The sequence below is a fragment of the Condylura cristata genome, unplaced genomic scaffold (assembly GCF_000260355.1).
Source record: "Condylura cristata isolate star-nosed mole 26May11 unplaced genomic scaffold, ConCri1.0 scaffold00032, whole genome shotgun sequence".
Classification (NCBI taxonomy): domain Eukaryota; kingdom Metazoa; phylum Chordata; class Mammalia; order Eulipotyphla; family Talpidae; genus Condylura; species Condylura cristata.
In genome coordinates, this window is record NW_004567133.1 from 12747185 (window position 1) to 12768389 (window position 21205).

General features: G+C 47.5%; 1 protein-coding gene and 1 pseudogene across 1 annotated transcript in view; both read right to left on the reverse strand.

Moving 5' to 3' along the window:
- The window catches only part of LOC101627135 (chromosome unknown open reading frame, human C16orf45), a 74678-nt gene that overhangs the window by 34468 nt on the left and 19005 nt on the right, over positions 1-21205 (reverse strand). The gene's annotated exons all lie outside the window — the stretch shown is intronic.
- LOC105854259 lies at positions 12077-14803 on the reverse strand (annotated as a pseudogene).

Consider the following 21205-nt stretch of genomic DNA (forward strand, 5'->3'; position numbering starts at 1 on the left):
TGGGGGGCTGTGAGGGCTGGGGGGCTATGAAATGGGGGCTTTGAGGGTTAGGGGGCTGTGAGAACTGGGGGTTGTAAGGGCTGTGGGGGCTGTGAGGGTGGTGGGAGGGGGGAGCTGAGCCCAAGCCAAGCCGGTCCTGCTGTGTGTGCTCCAGACTCAGCCCAGGTCACGCCCAGCTGGGAGTCTGGCATCAGGTTCCTGGGGCTGCCAGGAGGAGCCACCACGAACTGGCCCTGGGGACAACCCCTGCTGGCCTCTCCCAGATCCTGGGCTCTCCGACCTCAGCCTCCATGTTCACACTGGGGTTCTGTTTGTCTTTCTCAGGCCTTTCTGGTCCCGCTGGACTGAGGGGCCCACCAGCACGGACCCCACCTACCATTCACCCCCTCCCCAATCCTCGCTTTAACCTTTGTTTCTACAAAGACCTTCTTTTCAAAGAAGAGGCACCTGAGTCTCTGGGTAGCTGTGATTTGGGGAAGGCACTAAACGAAAGAGCTACACTGAAGGGGCTTGCAAGCCTCCTGGCAAGATGGCACTCTTTCCAAAAGCTTTAGTCCCTGCACAGGGTGCTCAGCCTCCATGTCCCCCCAAACCCCCCACCTCAGCAGCAAGAGTCCCAGGGAGCAGTGGGGGCGGGGTGCTTGGTAGAGAGCCAGAGTCTGATCCCTGGGCGGAGTCACCAGCCGCCTGACAAGGGCTGAGTCCCTTGGCCTGCTGGGCAACACTTTCTCCCTAGGCACCTGGCACGTGGTGTCTGCTCTGCATGATTCTGTGCTGGTGGCGCTCAATGTATCTCATTTAATCCCTAGTTCACAGGGGGCGGATCTGAGGCTCAGCGTGGAAGGGACTCACCCAACAGCACGCAAAGCTGCAGAGACAGACTTCAAATCCAGGGCTCCCGCCTTCATGCCCCCACGCCCCGTATGCCTTAACCATGTCACACAGCCTCTGGGTGCTGGCTAAATGCGTCTGTGGACTTGAAAGTGCATCGTTAACCACCCCTTGGATAGATCGTCCTCACCTCAACATGGTTCAGATGAGCAACCTGATTTCCACGGGCCAGATGCTGAAAATGGCAACGCACCCTGGGGTGAAGCGTAGGATGCCGGGAATTAATCACACACCAGGAACTGGCATGTTACCTCCAGTCTCGGGGGAGGGCAGAGGCGGGGGCCATGCAGGCTCCAGGTGCAGGCATGAACACTGAGCTTCAACTGGCGGCGGAGAGACGGGGAGGCTCAGCTTCTGCTGAAATGTGCTCTCGGATGCTTTACTTCCCTGGGAGCAAGGAGGGCTGCCCAGACATCAATGGAGACACAAAACTGCTAGAATCCTTCCGGGAGTGAGTGCCAGTCCCTGGGCTGGGCACACTGTCAAGAAGACTAATCTCAACTAATCCGCCCAATGTCCTAGGTGAGGATTAGGTAACTCCAGCCCGCTGGCTGATTTTTAAGTAAAGGTTTTTACTGGAACATTGGCCACCCTCGTCCCTTCCAATATTACTCAAAACAACAGGATGAAGCAGTTGCAACGGAGATGGTGTGACCCACAAAACCTCAACTATTCACTTCCTGGCTCCTTACAAAACAATGTTTGCCAGCTGCTACCCTACCTTCAAGGCAAACGCTATCATTTCTCCCGTTGTTGCAATACCTAACATTGACCGAGCAAGTATCGAGCGCTAGCACCTAGCACCTTATTTGATCTCCAAGTAGCCTCGGGGGTAAGTGCTATTGGAGTCTCCATGTTACAGATGAGCAAACAGACTCAAGAAAGAGCAGTGGGACTGAAGTTTAACACCAGATTTGGCAGGGTAGGTTGGGTAAAGGGGGTCAGCTGTACGGTGAAGGACAAAAGCTAGAATTCTGGGGTGAACGTACTATCGTGTATACAGTTGATTGAAAAGGCTGTACATGTGGAACCCACAATGCTGTAGACCTCTATTACTTCAGTTACAAACAATCTGTCCTGGGCCCTCCCTGGTGGCACAAGGGGTTAGAGTGCAGCACTGTGAAGCTCTCCGCGGCCACTGCAACGCGAGTTTGATCCTGGGCCGGGGAACTGACCCACAGGGCGCAGCAGACCTTCCCTGTCTTGCCTGCTGTTCCCCTCAGCAGTGGATTTCAGTCCATCTGACTGCTGTTCCCCATGCTGTCTCTGGTGAATCTTCTTCCCCCACATCTCTGTCCTGTACCCCAGTTCCTGTACGCATAAATAAATCAATCTTTTTTAAAAAAAACCTCCAAGATTTTTTTTAAGATTGATTTATTTATGCATACAATGCATAAATAACTGGGGTATAAGCTGGAGGTGTGGTGGGTGAGAGGATTCACCAGAGGCAGAGTGGGGAGCAGAAAAGGCAGATCAAAGAAGTACACTGCTGAGGGGAGCACCAGGCAGGTCAGGAGAGGTCTGCCACGCCATGTGGGTCACCTCCGATGGAACTCACACTGAAGCAGCTGCAGCTGGCCTGCACTGCTGTGTCCGAACCAGTTGCTCCATCAGGGAGGGCCCTAGATAAATCTTTTTTAAAAAAATCTGTCCTGGGCCCTCCCTGGTGGCGCAGCAGGTTAAAGCACAGCACTAAGAAGCTAAAGCCACTTCAGCATGAGTTCGATTCCCGCCCACCCCGGAGGTGACCTCATGGCACAGCAGACCTCTCCTGACCCACCCACTGCTCCCTTCAGCAGTGTACTTCGTCGATCTGCCTGTTCTGCTCCCCACTCTGTCTCTGGTGAATCCTCTCACTGCCCCTGCACCTCTGGCCTGTAACCCAGTTCTATATGCATAAATAAATAAATCTTAAAAAAAAAATCTGTCCTACTCCAGTGTCTTTGCTGTCATCATGATACCCACTTAGAGGTACTAACCCCATCTCAGCATTGCTTTAGGTTCATGGGGGGAAGTTGGTCTCAAGGTGAGAGAGTTACAGGGGAGATTTGTTTAAAAGGCAGGTTCCCTGCAAGGATCAGAATCAACCTGGGCTGGGGACCCGCATGCAGGAGGCCTGGAGCCTCCTGAGAAATACTGGCTTCGAACACTGGTTCACAACGTAATTCCAAGACTATTGCACATGGTCGCTTTCCTTTCTGTCTGAACTTGTGTGACAGAGCCAGCATGATGGAAACCTTCTCGACAACATTCCCCAGCTAGAAGGCAAGCTGCCAAGAGCTGCCAGGAGCACAAATCCTGGAAGGAGACAGAGGACAAATAAATCCTGGAAGGAGACGGACAAAATCCTGGCTCAAGAAGGCGGCGGAGATGAGACGCACATTCCCAGAAAGACTCCGGCTTGGTGCGGAGACAGCAAACCACTATGGCACAAACGTCTCCCGGGCTCCCACTGCCTTGGCTGTCACTGAGCTTCCAGGAGCTGAGTCACTGCTGGGGGATGAGGCAGCTAAATCCATCTTTTTATCCCCAAATGCCACCCCAGGGAGCTGCTTGCCTCAGGAGCTCAGCCGCACCAGAAACTCCACACCGGACGCGACAGGAACACGCAGCAGGTTCCGTGATTTATCCTGAAAAGTCTGAGCCTCCAGAGATGGGGCATTTGAGACCTGTGATCTCCTAGAAACATGGCCCTTAAATAGAGGGGGGGAGGGGAACTGGAGACCAGGAGAAGTCTCCCCTGGTCTGTCTTTCCATTCCCCGGCCACAAGAGGAATTTCGTGTCCCCGAAATAATCCTAACTTGGGTTTCTCCTTTGAGATTTGGTGCAGTTGGTACAGAGCCCAGAGCTCACTCCCGTGGGGCATTTACCAGCTGGCAAGTGCTGTCTCAGCCCGCTCCCAGGTGGGAGGTAGGTAGAAACATTACCACCCTTCCTTGATGGATGGGTAAACTGAGGCTCAGAGAGATTCTCCATCTCTCAGCCCAACTCTGTCTGGTTATAAAGCCCAGATTGCAGGCCCGAGGTCTGCAGTGTTTCCAGAACCTCAACACTGTACAGAATGTGCAGGTTCACTGTCTACTACGGACTGAATATTTATGTCCCCCACAATTCATGTTGAAATCCTAATGTTCAGTGAGGTAGGTTTAGGGGAGGCTGTAGATAGATGGATGGATGGATGGATAGATAGATAGATAGAAAGAATACATAGAAGGGAAAAATAAAATATTTTAATAACCTCAAAAAAGTTGATAGTTGGGAAAAAAAGAGAACAATTTTCCACCCACAATCCTAGAAGCCACGAAGTGTCCCTCACCCCCAGGGGAGCTGAATATATGGAACCCCAGGCCTCCAGGTCCTCCACGACAGCTCCCGACCCAGGTTGCACAGGATGTGGGGTGGCACGGCAGGGCCCAGAGTCTGTGTTCCTATCGGAAATTAAATGAACACTAATTAAAATAAACGAAGGCCTGGAGGATGATTCTCCACCAGGTGTCAAGTTTTTCACTAAAGATGAATCTGCCATTTCCCAGTCATTGTTTCCACCCAGCTCAGCACAGAGGCAATTAAATGAAGGCGAACTTATTCATGCTGAGCCCACAAACATTCCTAGGCACCCAGCATCCTTGTCACATCCTCAGAAGGATACAGGGGAGGAGACCCCAGTGGGGGCCTGTGGGGTTTGGGGGAGGCTAGGAGGCCAGGCTCAGAGAGAATCGCCTTCCACTTAATATACCATTTTCTATTGCTTGAATTTTTATTTACTCTTTTAAAGATTTTTTAAATTTATGCATACAGAGCTGGGGTGCAGGCCAGAGATACAGGGGTGAGAGGATTCACCAGAGACAGAGTGGGGAGCAAAACAGGCAGATCTACTGAAATCCACTGCTTGAGGGGAGCAGCAGGGAACCAGGAGAGGTCTGCCATGCCATGTGGGTCAGCTCCTGGTCAGCGGTTGAACTCGGGCTGCAGTGGCTGCAGATGGCTTCATGGTGCTGTGTTTTAACCTCTTGCATCACCAGGGAGGCCCATGTTGTTTGGGTTTTTAAATATTATTTTGGAATCATTTTCTATCTATAGAAAAGCTGGAAAGATACTACAGAGAATTCCCACATGTCCTTCCCTAGTTCCTGCCATTGTAATGTTGACATTACCAAACGCTGGCATGGGTCTGTTCAGATTAGCCACTTAAGGTAGCAGCACTGGGCAGGTGTTACCATTCAGGATAGATTTAAAATAAAGACTAAAGAGTTAACCTAGCCAGGAGCTTTTGTGCTAGGAAGAAAAATCATTAGCGCAGCAGCAGCTTATCCCTGATGGGGGATCTGGACAAGCTCTTGTTCAAGTGGTGGCCCTCCTGCTGACGTGTGGTCTGGACACATTGTTTAAATTCCCCAGGCTCTAATTCCTCTTCTGTAGAACGAGACAGTAGCTCAGGACATCGCTGCTATGGAAGAGAAAGATGAGCATCTGGGTGCCTGGACATGACAGAGGTGGTGGGTGGTTTCTCACCATCACCAGCCCTGGCTGGGAGAGGCCAGACTGATGTGGGGGTTGGGGGGGAGCGTGACCAGATCCAGAGAAGACAGATACAGTGACTGGGGCCATTCCTCTGTTCCTCCAAGGAAGATGGCTATCTTCTGGCCCCGACACACCAGGGCTGCCCCCCAGGGAGGGTCTCCGGGGTGCCTGCAGCAATCTGTCAAGGAGCCAGTTCTTAGCCCACAGCCCTGAGCAAGCCCAGACTCATCTTCCTGGTATCGACCAGCCTAGCAGAGTCTCAACCACCAGGGGAATGTATTTGAGTCTCAATCCTGGGGCGCGGATATCAGATGCATTGCAGAGGCTCCTGGTGACACCCCAACCACTTACTGCCATCAATCATTCATGGAGGGAGCAGCTCCTTTCAGCCCCAAGCATCCTGTCGGGGGTGTGCCAAGCAACTTGCTTTCTCGCTATTAAGTTAATATAATGGGAAACAGCCCATTGCTCTTAATGAGTCGCAATTTCCCAAGAAGTAACTGCCTTTAATTCTGAAGCTCCTGCCATCCCCGCCTGGTGCAGGGGCTGCTGCTGGGTCCTGAATGAGCTGCCCCCAGACACCGAGATGGCTTATTCGCCAGCAGCGCACCAGGCGGGCCTTGCAGCCAAGGAAACGGACTTGCCTCTACATCCTGGCCATGGTTAGTACCTTCTAATGTGACCTGGGGTCCTTTGTGGGGCCCCTTCTGTTTTCTCAGCCACACCTGATTTGTTCCAAGGTCTTGAAAGCAAGGAGGGAGAAGGCACTCCCCCCCCACACACACAGGGTTTAAATCCTGACTCTGTCCTTTTCTAATTGCTGACCTTGGGCAAATGACTTAACCTTTCAAAGCCTTGGTTTCCTCCTCTGTAAATTGGAAGAAAGGAAGCAGGAGGTGGGGCTGTCTGAAGGCTTTTTTCACAAAGGTGAAGGACGGGAGGTAGGACAATTTGATCTCACCTCTGCCCGGCAGTGTTAGATGCTTCGTTAGGACCTGAGTCCTCTAGTGAGATCTGCGAGATCATTTCCCGCTGCAGGGCTGTCTGGTCATTGTAGGGAGTGGGGCAGCAGCCCTGGGCTCTACCTGCTAGCCGCATGGAGCATTCCTATGCAGGGAGCACCCCTGTGTAGGAAGTGGGGAGGTGGGGAGTGAAACCTCGGGCAGGGGTTTTCCGTGACACCCCAGTAATGACCACCCTGCTCAATGGTCAGCTGAGAGCAGCAGCTAAAATGAGGAGCCACCACTCTGCCTTCTTAATGAGGAGACGAAGCATCAAAAGCCACAAGTCTCCCCAGAGAAAGACATTTTAATAAATGCACTTTAACAAACTATCCTAGACTATTATCCTTCAAGGAGTCACCTCAGAATGTAGAATAATAATATCAACATTCCTCATGCCTTTAAAACTTTTCTTAGGCCCTCCCTGGTGGCGCAGCGGGTTAAAGCACAGCACTGAGAAGCTAAAGCCGTTTCCCCATGAGTTCGATTCCCGCCTGCCCCAGAGGCGACCACATGGCACGGCAGACCTCTCCTGGCCCGCCCGCTGTTCCCCTCAGCAGTGTATTACATTGACCTTCCTGCTCTGAACCCAACTCTGTCTCTGGTGAATCCTCTCACTGCCCCTGCACCTCTAGCCTGTACCCCAGCTCTGTATGCATAAATAAATCTTTAAAAAAAAAACAAAAAAACTTTTCTTAACTTTCGGTATGACTATGAAATCCTTTCTGGAATAAAAAGACTTAATAAACAAACTCTTCTGCTTTAAAACATGCCATTCAAGAAAAGCAATGTAGCTCATTTCTATTCATTTTTCAAAGAGTCACGTGCTGTGAGGACTCACTGTTTGTTTGCACTGTTAGCTCCAAATGACTTTTGGTGGTTCCAAAAATCAAATGCCAAGCCAAAAGCTTATGCCTATTGAGAATATTCACAAGAATTCAATGCAGACTGGAATGGCACTCCCCAGGAGAAATTTCTAGAAGGTTTCATTTGAATAATGGGTGTGCTGCCTCCAGGGGGGAGCTTTGAAGATGTGCATGACTTGTGATGGTATCTGACAGTCCGTCATGTCATTTTTCATTACTTGGTGTCTTCACCCCAATATTTCCTAGTGACCTTCAATGAGTCACCAGGTCGCTCATCCCACTTCTCCCAAACCTAAGCAAAAGGGCTCACCTTGGTTTCTGAAGTCCTTTGAAATAACACAAGAGAACAAAGTATTTTTCTTAATTCTGGGGGAACTGTTAGGGCTGCTGAACTAAAACTATAGAAATTGGTAATCACAGTAACATAATTGTCCAATTAAAAGTGCACAACTAATGTTTTTCAGCATTTCTGCAAATTCATCCAATTATTTAAGGTTTGTTTTAAAAAATATCCTCCTGTCCTGCAATCTCAGAGCAATATGATAAATCTGCCCTGAACAGAATGATTCATGCATCTTTACAAAGACTCCCTCGCACTTTCAATTTACAAACCAATACAGAAGTAAGCAAGGTGCCTGGGTCGTGCAAGGCTGGGTAGAACCAGCTGGTGCTGCTTAACATCATGTGTGGTGGGGCTTAGATGACTGGAATCGAGAGGAAAATTAATTGGGATTGTCTAAAGTAATATTTCAGTTTTTAAAAATCGCTTAGCCTGGAAATCATAGGGCTCATCTCATCCTCACCGGCTGGAAACTTAACTGGGAGATAAATACTGGAGAACATTATTCTCGTTCAGTGACTGAGCCCAGGGAACAGCAATGGGATAAATGCTCATCTAAATGAGCAGTGAGAGTGTGATTCTGGATGTCTAGGGGAGAGGGGCCAGAGAAAGTCATCCAAGAACCTCAGGGTGAGCACCGTATTCAAGCCAAGACCCCTGTTCACCAACACAGGTTACGACATAGGAAGCCAGAGAGCTGGGTCATGGCCAGAAAGAAAGGGACCCAGATGTGAAAACAGAGGGGCTGAACTGAAAGCACCAGAAGCAAAATGAGGCTCTGAGAGGCCCATCCCAAAGGCAAAAGCATCTGACTGGAAATATATAGGGACATTTTTTTATTATTATTTTTAAGTAGAGGCCATAATTTGTCCAGATTTGCTTGGTTTTTACCTAATTCCCTATTCTGTTCCAGGATCCTAGCCAGGAGACCACATGAGACTTAGTCATCCTCTTGGCTGTAACAGTTTCTCAGACTGTCTTTATTTTTGATGATGACCTTGACGGTTTCAAGGGCTAATTCTTGGGCATTTTTGTAGATTGTCGTTCAGTTGGTACATTAGCTGATGCGTTTTGGTTGATGAGACAAAGGTTATAGGTTTGGGGAAACAAGGTTAACAGGCCAAGCTCCTCACCTTCTATGAAGGCCACTAGCTGTAAAGTGGCTTGTCCCAGTGACCTTCATCACCTGGCTGGGGTTGGTGTTGGTCAGGTTTCTCCATAGTAAAAGCTTTCTCTCTCCTATGCCTTTTTTGCATTGTCTTCTTTGGAAAGAAGTTACCAAGCACAGACCCCACCTACAGGGTAAGGAGTTATGCCCACTCCTTTGAGGCTGGAGCATGATATTTTTAGAACTAGAAAAAAAAATTCCACATTTAAAGATGAAGGGGGGGTCACATGCATGTGAAGTATGAATTTCTTGTATGTCCTAGTTAGAACTGGAGGCTGGGCAAAGGCCATCACTCCAGCAGAGCTGCAAGAAAGGAGGAATTGTCCCTTTTCTTGCGTCGCTGATTGGTCTGGGACATTTCATCTCTCGGACCGGTATTTAGAGCATCAATTCCCCTGGTTCTTGAGCCTTCTCTGGACTAGGACTGAATGACACGATGGGCTTCTCCAGGATGCTTCAGCTTGCGGGTGGCGGAGTGTGAGAATTTTCACACATATCCATATCCTTTTGGGTTTCTCTGCAGAATCCTAACAAATACAATCCCTGAATCCCCAAACAATATCCCCTTTTGACTAAATCAAGTGGATTTTGATTACCTACAGTCAAAAGAATCCTCAACGGTAGCCCAATTAAGGGTAAAACAATTTTCCAGATTTCATATTCTCTGAATTATCTCAAGTAATGGATTTTCTGGATTTCTAATTATCCCCATAATTGGGCAGGAACTAGGCCAGCTCCCAAAAATCAGTGGCTTGAAGGTGGAAAAACTAGTTGAATATACCTAAGATGGGAACCAATTTGGGAACCAATGAACTGGTTTGGGGTTTCAGTTAAGGTTTTTCTTTTTGTCTGTTTACTTCCCTTTTTCCCTGAAAGAAAGAGAAAGGCCAGAAGTGTGGATGATACAGCAGATGAGAGGATTCCCCAGAGACAGAGCAGGGAGCAGAGCAGGCGGCTTTACGGACACATACTAGTCTGAGGGGCGCAGCAGACAAGACAAAAGAGATCTGCCTGGGCTGTGGGGTATCTCCCTGGCCCCTGGGTCTGCTGATAGCTTGATAGCTCTGGCTTTAACCCGCGCACCACCAGGGATGCCCCATGCTGGTACCATTTATAGAAGGATTGTGTGAGGACCTCAATGACCTGGAAGTTTCTGGGCATCAGCAAAGTCCGCCTCTGATTTCAACTCTTCAAGCCCAGTGATTTGCGAATGGCAGCTGTTTTCTTGTCCTAACAACATCTACTTGCTGATTTTCCTTTGGTGGAATGAACATGTGACCCAGAACCTGAAGATTAAAATATTCCTCCAGTACCTCTTCCCTTCCTCCCCTGATAAAAATAACTATTCAACCCTGAAATAGATACTCTTCTTCATCATCAGAAATTCCAATTCAATTGGTCATGGGATTTGGGGAATGCAACTTCATCACTAATACTACTGAGAATGGAGACCGTTAATAAGATCAGAAAAAATATATAAGAAATAGAAAGAAACAAAATTTTCAGATTGTGTGAACATCCACATAGAAAAATCAAGAAAGTTAGTAAAATTGTTGATGATTCATACCAAAAAAGTAAGATCCTATGCTAAAGCAATAATTAGCTTTTTCTATTAGAAATATCATTATAGCAAAATATAAAATTCGTAGGAATGAATTTAACATGAAAGTTTTGTGGAGAAAGTAACATTTTATTGAAGGATATAAAAAGAAGATCCAAATAAATAGAAATATCTACCATGCTCATGGATGGAAAGAATTATATGATAAAGTTAATTCTCCCCAAGTAGTAAGATAATATCACAAAATAGTAACTAAAACCATAGAGAATTGATGTATGGGTGAGTGGAAAAATAGAAAGAATGTAGCAGAAAAAGAGAGTCTAGGCACAGACTCACCTTCATACGAAACTATGCTGAAGTCAGGGTTACATTATAATCTAGGAGAGACAGGGTAGACTATTCTCCAGTATTTGGGGAACTGGTTATTTGTGTGTGAAAAGTAAAATAAAATCAGACCAATAGTGCTCAACCACTGATCATCTAAAGAGCGTTTTTGTGTATCTATCAATATTTACTGTATAATAAATTGAAGCAAAAATGACATAAATATTTACTAATTCATTTTTCAAAATTGCCATCAACTCATTACACGCTGCAAGTATGTGTGCCTGTAGTCCCAGTGGGACAGCAATGCGACAGTGTTTACTGAAATTGAAGATGTGTGTGTCGTCTGCTCAGCACTGCCACTTCCAGATAAGTACCCTGCATGAACTCTTGCCTCTGGATCCAAAAAGATGTATACACTGGGATGGTCTAGACAGTAATGTTGGGTAACAGTGAAAAATTGAAAACCTATGTATTATCAATAAGTGGTTAGTTGCAGAAACTGCAGTATATTCATATATTACAAGGTGTGTGTGGTGTGGTGTGGTGTGGTGTGGTGTGGTGTGTGTGTGTGTGTGTGTGTGTGTGTGTGTGTGTGTGTGTGTGTGTGTGTGTGTGTGTGTGTGTGTGTGTGTGTGTGTGTGTGTGTGTGTGTGTGTGTGTACGGCTACCAATGCCTCACCAAGGTATGGGTATCAGGGCCCTCCCTGGTAGTGCAATGGTTAAAGCACTGCGAAGCCTCCACACTGAGTTTGATTCCCCATCAGGGAGGGGACCCACATGGCGCAGCAGACCTCTCCTGTCCTGCCCGCTGCTCCCCTCAGCAGTGGATTTCACTCGATCTTCCTGTTCTGCTCCCCACTCTGTCTCTGGAGAATCCTCTCACCCCCAGCACCTCTGGCCTGTCCCTCAGTTCTGTATGCATAAATAATCTTTTTTTTTAGTAATAGTTTATTTTTTCATCATTTTGTGCCTTTTTCCAGTTCAGTCGTAATCCTTGTGGGCTTCCCATCACCAAATCACCCATGTGCCATCACCATTGCATAAATAATCTTAAAAAAAAAAAAGGAATGGGTTTTATCACCTAAGCCTCTTCCCAGGCTTCTGCATTTAACCTGCTCCATTTTGCAATTGTTCTGCTCAGTCCATATGAACACTTCCAATAAAAGATTGTTTCATTCATTCCACATGCTTGGGGAAAACAAGTAAAGAGATGGACATGGCACCATATGCATGTCTGTGGTTCGTAGCTGGCATTCGAAACACAAACAGGTGAACAAACGTGTTAATGTCACAACTGGGGTCATCTCTGGAAAGGAAAGGGATGAAGGGAGACTCTTCTGGGGTCTGAGGGAGGCATCTGCCCTAGAGTGCAAAGAGAAACCAAGCACAAGTTGAACGACAGTAGATTCTGGCACATTTTTAGGTGGCATTTACATTGGCACGTGCGCACGGAAAGCAGGCAGAACAGATTTCAGAGGAGCTGGCACCTGAAGCCAGACAGACCATCCAGTCTAGTTGGGGGGTGGGAGGCCTTGGGGAGGGACACAGTGCCAGGAGTCCTCCAGGGGGCAGTTTGGCCAGTGGCACTGATAGGGGCTTCAGGGTCTGAGCTGGACTCAGGGTTGCTGCTCCAGGGCAGGTGCCCAAGCCCCAGAGGCAGAAACAGATGGCAGCAGAGTGGTGCATGCAGGGCTGGGTCTCCGTGACTCGCAGGTCCGGGCTCCCCGGTACTGTCATCTGGGTCAGGGCCGGTTTGGTCTTTCCATGCTGTCGTCACGCCCCGAGCTCTTAGTTTTCACAGCGTCTGCCAGCAGCTTTGCTGGGAGAACGTGTTCTTGGTTTCCATGGGTTTCAGTCAATTTCTTCTTCACTTCCTTCCTATCTTCTGGAGAAAAGCCAGCCTCGGTGAGATCACTTCTGTATTCTTTCCGTTCTTCGCTTCCCTGTTTTTTATTAGCACCTGCTGCTGAGAAACCTCATCAGGGGATGAGTCTCTTCTTCAGCTAAGCCTCTTCGCAAGTTCTTACATTTGATCTGCTCCTCCCATTCCTGTCTTTCTGTTCCTGTCGCCCTTAAACAGAGGTCAGGGGTCAAAAACTCACTCAGGACAATCTGGATCTTCAGATTTTCGAACTTTCTCCCATCTTTTTGGCACCGTTCATCTAGTCCTGCCTCAGACACAAACTCTTTGTGATAACAAGATCGCCATCATTCCCTCCCTCTGTAAAGACAGCCCACCAGTGCTCAGGAAGCAGGAACCCCCTCTTTGGTGCCCACCCCAAATCACCAGAGGCTGTTCACGCTGTAGGAAACCAGAAGCTACATCTTTAAGATATTCCTTTATTTTAAAAAGCTGACCCGAAGCACAGATTGTAGAACTGGCCAAATCTAGATGGGCATACAAGGGTGCGATGGTAGATTTTCTTTCTGCTAGCCTTATAGCTGACATTGAAAAAAAAAAAAAATTAAGGGCCCTCCCTGGTGGCGCAGCGCGTTAAAGCACTGCACTAAGAAGCTTAAGCCACTTCCGCATGAGTTCGATCCCCGCCTACCCCGGAGGTGACCACATGGCGCGGCAGACCTCTCCTGACCTGCCCGCTGCTCCCCTCAGCAGTGTGCTTCGTCCATCTGCCTGTTCTGCTCCCCACTCTGTTCCTGGTGAATCCTCTCACCCTCCGCCTCTGGCCTGTACCCCAGTTCTGTATGAATAAATAAATAAATCTTTAAAAAAAAAATTAAGGCCCTCCCTGGTGGTGCGGCGGGTTAAAGCGCATCACTGAGAATCTAAAGCCGCTTCCGCATGAGTTCGATTCCCGCCTGCCCAGGAGGTGACCACATGGTGTGGCAGACCTCTCCTGACCCGCCCGCTGCTCCCCTCAGCAGTGTACTTCGTTGATCTGCCTGTTCTGCTAAATCTGTCTCTGGTGAGGCCTCTAACCGCCCTTGAGCCTCTGGCCTGTACCCCACTTCTGTATGAACAAATAAATAAATCTTTAAAAAAAAAAAATTAAAAAGCGTGCCTGGAAAGAGCTCTAACATGGCTCCATGGTGCTGAGGCACCCGTGTCGGGAAGTCCTAGCTCTGGGACAAAGCGGGAGTGACGTCACCGCGAGCGGGCGCTGCAGCGGGGTCGGGTGGTGGAGGGGGCAGCGCCCGGCTGGCTTTCCCTGTATCCGTTCTTCTGAGTGGCATCTTCTTGGCAGATTTAAGGTAATTACTAGGCTCACTATGAAGGCTACAGTGGAACTATGTTAGAGGAGCCTGTGTGAGAGGAAGGTAGGGTTGTTTAGTGACCAAACGATGAGTCAAGGAAAGGTGGTTAACGGCCCTCTCTTGCCACATCCGCAGGACAGATTTCCAGGGTCCTCAGTCTTTGTATTGGAACTTGGTCACGCTTGGGCCATATCACTGGCTCCAGGGAGGCCCTGAAGGGTATTTCAAAATCCCGGCCACCTGTAATGTTACCAAAAGCAGAGACTCTTACCCCCATCCCTGGACTCAGAATGATTATTTCCTCTCTTGCCTGTATCAATACCTCCGTGCCAGTATTTCTCACCCTCACGCTATGGACATCTTGTGCCGAATAAAGCTTCACTGGGACGAAAGGAGCTCTCCTTTGCATTGCAAGCAGTTTAGCAGGGTCCTCACCCCAGCTAGTAGACTCACCCCACTAGCTGCCAGTCACACCCCACCACCCACTTGACAATTAAGATCTCGAAACACTGGCAATAGTCCCCTGGGGGGAATGTCCCCTGGGGTGGTTCTGGTGGGAACCACTGCCCAGAGTGATTGTCCTGTTGCTCAGGTACTGGGGTCTCAGTCCAGCTGGCCTGGCACCCTTTGGTCTCAGCAGCAGGTGTCTGTGGGGTGAGCTCCCTGCCTTTCCATCTGTGTCTCCAACACAGCCTCACTAGTTTACTAAAAGTTTTCCCCAAGGGCTTTCTTTCTGACACATTCATTTAAATTTCAACAGAAACTAAGCGGTCTCCTAGAATACTTCCCAGCTTTGGAAATCCTGGGCGGTCTGTGTTTACAGGAAAAATCAGACTCCTTTGAGGATGACTCTGCGTGGTTTAAGAATCTCACGTTGGCCACGAACCAGACTTCACATCTGAGTTATTTGACATCGAGCAATCGAAGGGCTGAGCGAGTCCAGCACAATCCAGTGACTAATCTTTAATAATCAATAACCTGAGTCATGCACCTGACATTTAGTTGTATAGCACCCTCCTTACAAACATGATATATTTACTCATTTCCAATTGCTTCTCCTTTCTCCATATCCCAGTGAGTTAAGTATCTGTGGTCAGGCCCCAAAGGCCTTCTCTCAAATGCTCTTCCCAGATTGCTGTCTGCCTCCATTTCGCTCTTTCTCCCTCCCTGTCTCCTGGACCACTCTCCCAGATAAAGCCTTTTTTCCTACAGATCTTACGCCCTCTCCAATCACCCTCTCCCAGAGCCCCCAAGACCAGTTCGTGCTCTTACACATGTGATCCCATGATATCTTGAGCTTAAGATTGCCACAGTTAGCAGAGAAAAATAAAGCATGTGCAGTTAGCTTTAATTTCAGACAAACAAAAAAGTGTTTAGTGTTACAGGATATACTTACACTTTCAAAATAATTTGTTGTTTATCTAAAATTCAGAGCAAACTGGACATCTTGGATGTTATCTGGCAACCCTGCCTGGATGTCTGCTTTGGAACACTTACCATAAGAGGACATTATATTCTTATTTGTGTGATTAGCTCCATGAGGGCAGAAGAAAAATGTGTTTCTTCCCTGCTGTATTCTTGCCTCCTAGCACCAAGTTTTGGGCCCAGATGGCATGAACTGAACATGATAGGTGAACAGAAAGAATAAAGAATGAAGGCAGGCTTGGTAGGAATGGAACCCATGCAGGTCCCTAGTGAATTGCTCTTAGTTTCTGGAAGCATCATATTGCTTTCTGTGACTTTGCTCATCCCCTTCTTCATCGGGTCACTAACCTCATCCATGGGTGGCCAGGCTCGGTTAGAAGCTTCTACGCTCCGAATGTAACTGCATCTGCCCTCTAACAAGCTCTTGGCATAGTATACAAAAATCCGTTAATATATCTGTCTCTGTCACCCGCCCATCATCTCATGAAGTGTCTCATTCATCATGGAAAGCTTACAATTAGGCAGAGTTGGTAAATGTCTGCCCAATATTAACTGATGTGTTGAAATATCAAGCTGACGACCTAGTTTCAATGTAGCCCCTGGAAAATCACCTGTATTTCTGCCCTTGGCCACTTCCAGTCTGGTCTTGGTACATACATCAAAAACAAATCAACAAACACGAAAGAAAAGGCAAAAACAATAACTTTGCTTCAATGGTGTGTAATGTCTTTTTCTTACTGAAGTTTTGGTTAGAGATGAACTAGAGGATCATTTTGCTCATTCCAGAGGAAAAACTCAACATTCTTTTGATTTTCACCCCCTTTGTACTCCCTGGATCTTCTCTTTATTTCTTCTCCCTGCCCTCTCTGGTCAAGCTGGCTCCAGAGTGTCTATACCCCGACATTCCCCAATCCCCCAATGCCTGTAATTCACTTGACTGACACTTCTGTACTGCTTGAAATTTTTATAGTGGACATATGTGACTTTAAAAAGACTTTTTAAAAGCTTATTGACAGTTTCTATGCAGCCCCTGCAATAAATCCCACTAGATTACTTCAAACCCTTAAATCTCAGCCACCAAAAGAAAAAGGAAAATGTCAACCTGATTACCAGAAATCACTATAAAGAGGAGTCAAGACCCTTTCAGAGAACATAGCGAGAGACAGGGGAACTTTCTAGCATTAGTATGCATGTAAAATGCCTGGTGGTGAATACAATTTCTAAGGCAAATTCCTGAAACAAAGCTGTTCCCAGTCTTAATACCTAGTTAACAGTAGTTCTGTTTTGTTGATTTCATTATCATGCATCCAATATTTCAGCTCATCCCACACACATTTACTTCTCCTCTGGATCAGGCTATGGTCATTCTTACTATCTCAGTACCTGGTTTTCAGTGCTCTTGATGAGGAAGGAGCAGATAGCAAATGTCTTCTCCCTTGCAGTCTCCACAAACCAGGTAGTGGTAGGAGTGATCAACTGCTCTTATTTACCCAAGGCCAATGGTTTTCTGGGTCTAAGATTTTTCTGTGCTGAATGTGGGGAGTCCCAGGCAAAGCAGGATGAGCACCTACCCTAGCAGTGGTCATTGGTGGGTATTTTTTTCAGATGACATTTTTCTTGTTTCCCCCTATTTACTTCAAGCCTTCTTTGTTGCAAGAAATGGTTCATGCTAAGAGCCCACAGAAGTGATTCTTTACAAAAGGCTCACTATAACTGAATTCCACCAAGCAAACTATTGTTATGGTCAAAATCAACCCTTTCCAGTGAATTCTTAATGCCGTTCTCCATTTTCCTGCTTGGTTTATGAGCATGCACGCAGAATAGCAGAACAATGATCTCGATCGTGTAGTTAATCCCAATTCATGTATAGCCACAAGTGTAATGCATATCTCCAGAGATGAAATCTCTAATTGGACTGGGATGGTATCTAGGTACAGGTGAGTTTAGTTGATGCCAGAGGTGAGAAAATCACCCAAGAAAGACAGGTGGAGCTGAAAATTTGGCAACACCAGCTTGAGAAGGACTTGTTAGCAAGTTCAGACTTTACCACTCTGTACCACACAGTTAATATCCAATTATGACTAGGCTTAGAATGATTACAAATTTAAAGAATGAAATGATTACAAAAATAAAAAATCAGTTAAGGGGCCCTCCCTGGTGGCGCAGCGGGTTAAAGCACAGCACTGAGAATCTAAGGCCGCTTCCGCATGAGTTCAATTCCCGTCTGCCCCGGAGGTGACCACATGGCGTGGCAGACCTCTCCTGACCCGCCCGCTGCTCCCCTCAGCAGTGTACTTCATCAGTCAGCCTGTTCTGTTCCCCACTCTGTCTCTGGTGAAGCCTCTCACCGCCCCTGAGCCTCTGGCCTGTACCCCAGTTCTGTATGCACAAATAAATAAATCTTTAAAAAAAAAAATCAGTTAAGGATTAGCAGAATGAGTCATAAGTTTTGATACTGTGGTCTGCTTTTGGTATAGCTTGACTGCAGAATATGCTTAAATATATTATGATCCATTTATTTATTCATTCAAAGTAAAGAAACGGAAATTATTTTTGCAAGCTCACTTTTTTGAGAATTTTAAAACACTCTTGAGATCACAAATCCTCCTGTAAGACACTAAAAATTCATTCAGATGCAGGATTTGGTGTGTTTTAAATGGTCTCCATGGTTGTCAGAACCACACACTCAGCATGTCCTGAATAAGAGCCCAGGACTTAACAGAGGAGCCTGGAAAATGTGGGAGAAAAAGCATGAGTATTCAATGAACAGTGAGTGGGACCTTCCTCGTTTAAGAATTTCCCATTTCTGTTTTTTGCTTTGAAATGTGAAATGGGTGACCCGATGGTTCTCTTGAAAATACAAAGTATGCTTCAGTCTAATCAGGCAGTAGAACTTGCAGGTAGAGGCAAAAACGTCTTTGCATTTTTGAAGGTGGTTCCATTTGTTTGCTTATTTCTGGCCTACAAATGAGTGATAGCTCATATTTGACTGTCTAGAGAGGTGAACACATTAGCTCAGTGTATTTGCCCAAACCCACAAAACAAAAATGAATCTACTGTCCATAGAAAATCCTTTCTAGCTTGATGATCACTGAAGTCCCAAGAGAAAGAAGTTGTGAGTTATAACAGCGCTCCAGAAGGCGTTCTAGACAATGGTTAGAAAAAGATGTTAATATTCACACAATCTCTTCTATTTCTCCTTCCCTTTTTTAAATGAAGTTTTTATTTTGTAACAATAATACTTATTTCATTCATACATCCATTTACGAGGTATTGTTGGTATAGAAATTGATTTTAGTTTCAGGAATACCATGTAATGACTCCATATTTGTATATAGCACAAATGATCACCTCCACAAGTCTAGTGAACATCCATCTCCTGCCATAATTTCATTTTTTCCTCATGATGAGGGTTTTTAAGACCTATCCTCTCAGCCACTGTCAAACATACACCACAGTATCATTCACCATAGACAGCATGCCAGAGATCACATCCCCAGAATTTAATTCTTTTATAACTAGAAGTTTCTACCTTTTGATTTAACGCACTTCTGGCAACCATCTATCTGTTCTGTTTCTATGAGCCCAGGAGTGTTGCTGATCTGTTTTTATATTCCACGTATAAGTAAGACTATATGGTATTTGTCTTTCTTTATTACATTTATTTCACTTAGCCCTTAAGGCACACTGATGGTTTTACAAGTAGCAGGATTTCTCCTGAATAATGTCTGATTTACAACGAAGCTGCCATGAAAGTAGACGCCTTGTATCCTCCATTCAAACTCCCCAGATGTTAACCCTTACAGAACGATGTTCTGAATTAAGTGGTCAAAATTAAGAATTTAACATGAAGACAATACTATTCGCCAAGCCAGACTTGATCCAAATTTCCACTACCGTCTTTTACCACTACCGTCTTTTTTTCGTTCCAGGATCCAACCCAGCATGTCACCTGCTTTCTGCACTTCTCTTTGTTAAAAAGTTAGAGCCCACCCTGAGCTGACCGTAGCCAGCCTCGGCTCCCTCTTCCCTTTAGTGTATTCAAACCAAGGCACTGGTCCAAGATGGCGTCACCAATGCCAAGCCCATGTCTCTGGGTAGGAGACCTTGCAATGTCAGCTCTCCCAGACATGCAATCTTACACCAGTCAATCAGGAATCGCCTGCCTGCACTCTTTGGGTCATTAGGTCGGGAGGTCCGTCTCCCTGGCAAACTCCTGCCAGGCCCTGAAGGAAAGTGGCCTTCCCCAAGCCACCCACTTGAGGTAGTGCCCACCTGCACTTCCTTGTTTCTCCGCCTCTCCCCGAGCTGCTAGCTCAGTACCCCCGGATTCATGAACCACTGAACAGTCACTGTGACCTTTAAAGTTATCCCATCACGTTTGTTTTTCTAGCAAGTGCATTCTCTCATCGTACACACTCATTTGTTGCTCAGTCATTCAGCAGGAAGTTGTTGAGCTCTTGCCCAGCACGGGCATATCCAAGAGGTGTGCTCCCAACCCTGCAGACATGAGGGGCAACAGCAGTGATGAGAGGGAAGAAATCAACAAGCCCAGAGAGAAGGGGCTGGGGTGGGATGGGGCGGGGGGCGGTCAAGGGGAAGCCTGGATTTGAGACTAAGCAGGGAGCAGCTCACTGGGTGGAAAGGGAGAGTCCAGGTGTCCTGCCCTCGGGCCTGAGAGGAGAGACAGACAGAGGGACAGACACAGACACACAGAGCCAGAGCCAGAGTCAGAGCCAGAGACAGACAGACACACAGAGACACAGAGACAAAGACAGAGAGATAGAGAGATAGAGACAGACACACAGAGCCAGAGACAGAGACACAGAGACAAAGACAGAGAGATAGAGAGATAGAGACAGACACACAGAGCCAGAGACAGACACACAGAGACAAAGACCGAGATAGAGAGACAGAGATGCACAAAGCCAGCGTCAGAGACAGAGACAGACAGATACACAAAGACACAGAGACAAAGACAGAGAGATAGAGAGACAGAGACAGACAGAGAGATAGAGACAGACACACAGAGCCACAGTCAGAGCCAGAGAGATAGAGACAGACAGGCAGAGAATGGAGGAGAAGTCGAGGGCCAGGCCACCCGGTGCTGTCCCCCGGTGTCCGGGCCGTGGCCCGCAGAGGGCTGTGCTTCCCTCCAGGCGCCCTCCTGCAGCTCGGCCCTGCCACGGGGTCCCTGCCGTCCTGGGTGCCCATCCAGCGTCTGCCCAAGCAGCCGCACCACGGCTTGAATGAAATCAGCCTCTCCGCCACCCAGTCCCAGCTGCTGTGCAGCCCCAAACATCTCCCTTGTAAGCACTGCCTGTCTCCTACACGTCCCCTTCTCCCCTGCTGGGCCTGAGGGGCTCCTCCTCACCCAAAATGGAGAAGAACAATCCTTCCCCCACGGCACCCTAAGACAGCTCAGCGTGAGAAAAGGGATCCGATTCCAAATGTGTTTTCTGTCTTTGAGAAGCAAGATTCAGGGAAGGAAAAGAAGGGCCAGGGGGGCAAGGAGTGGACGGAGGGCGAGGAACCCCGAAAAGAGACTCAGAAGTTAGCAGATGCTGGCAGGATTGTGCTTTGGTAATCTTCAGTGTTTTTAAACTAATGACATTATGAGCAGGAATCCACTTATCAGAATAGAAACGCCAGTCATTTTTCTGCATGAGGAAAGCCCGTATCACTCATCGTGGTCATTGAGCATCTCAGTCCTCGCTCTGACCGCCTGGCCGCCCCTGTTGTGTCTCCACAGAGACTCACCCTGCAGCGCTGGAGAGTGTCGGGCTGCCCAGCGGAGCTGGAGAGTGTCGGCCTGCTCAGGCTCGCCAGCACACCTGCTGCCCTCTGGCTGGGGCTGACTTTGACCTCAGCTTGGCTTCCCCAACCACCAC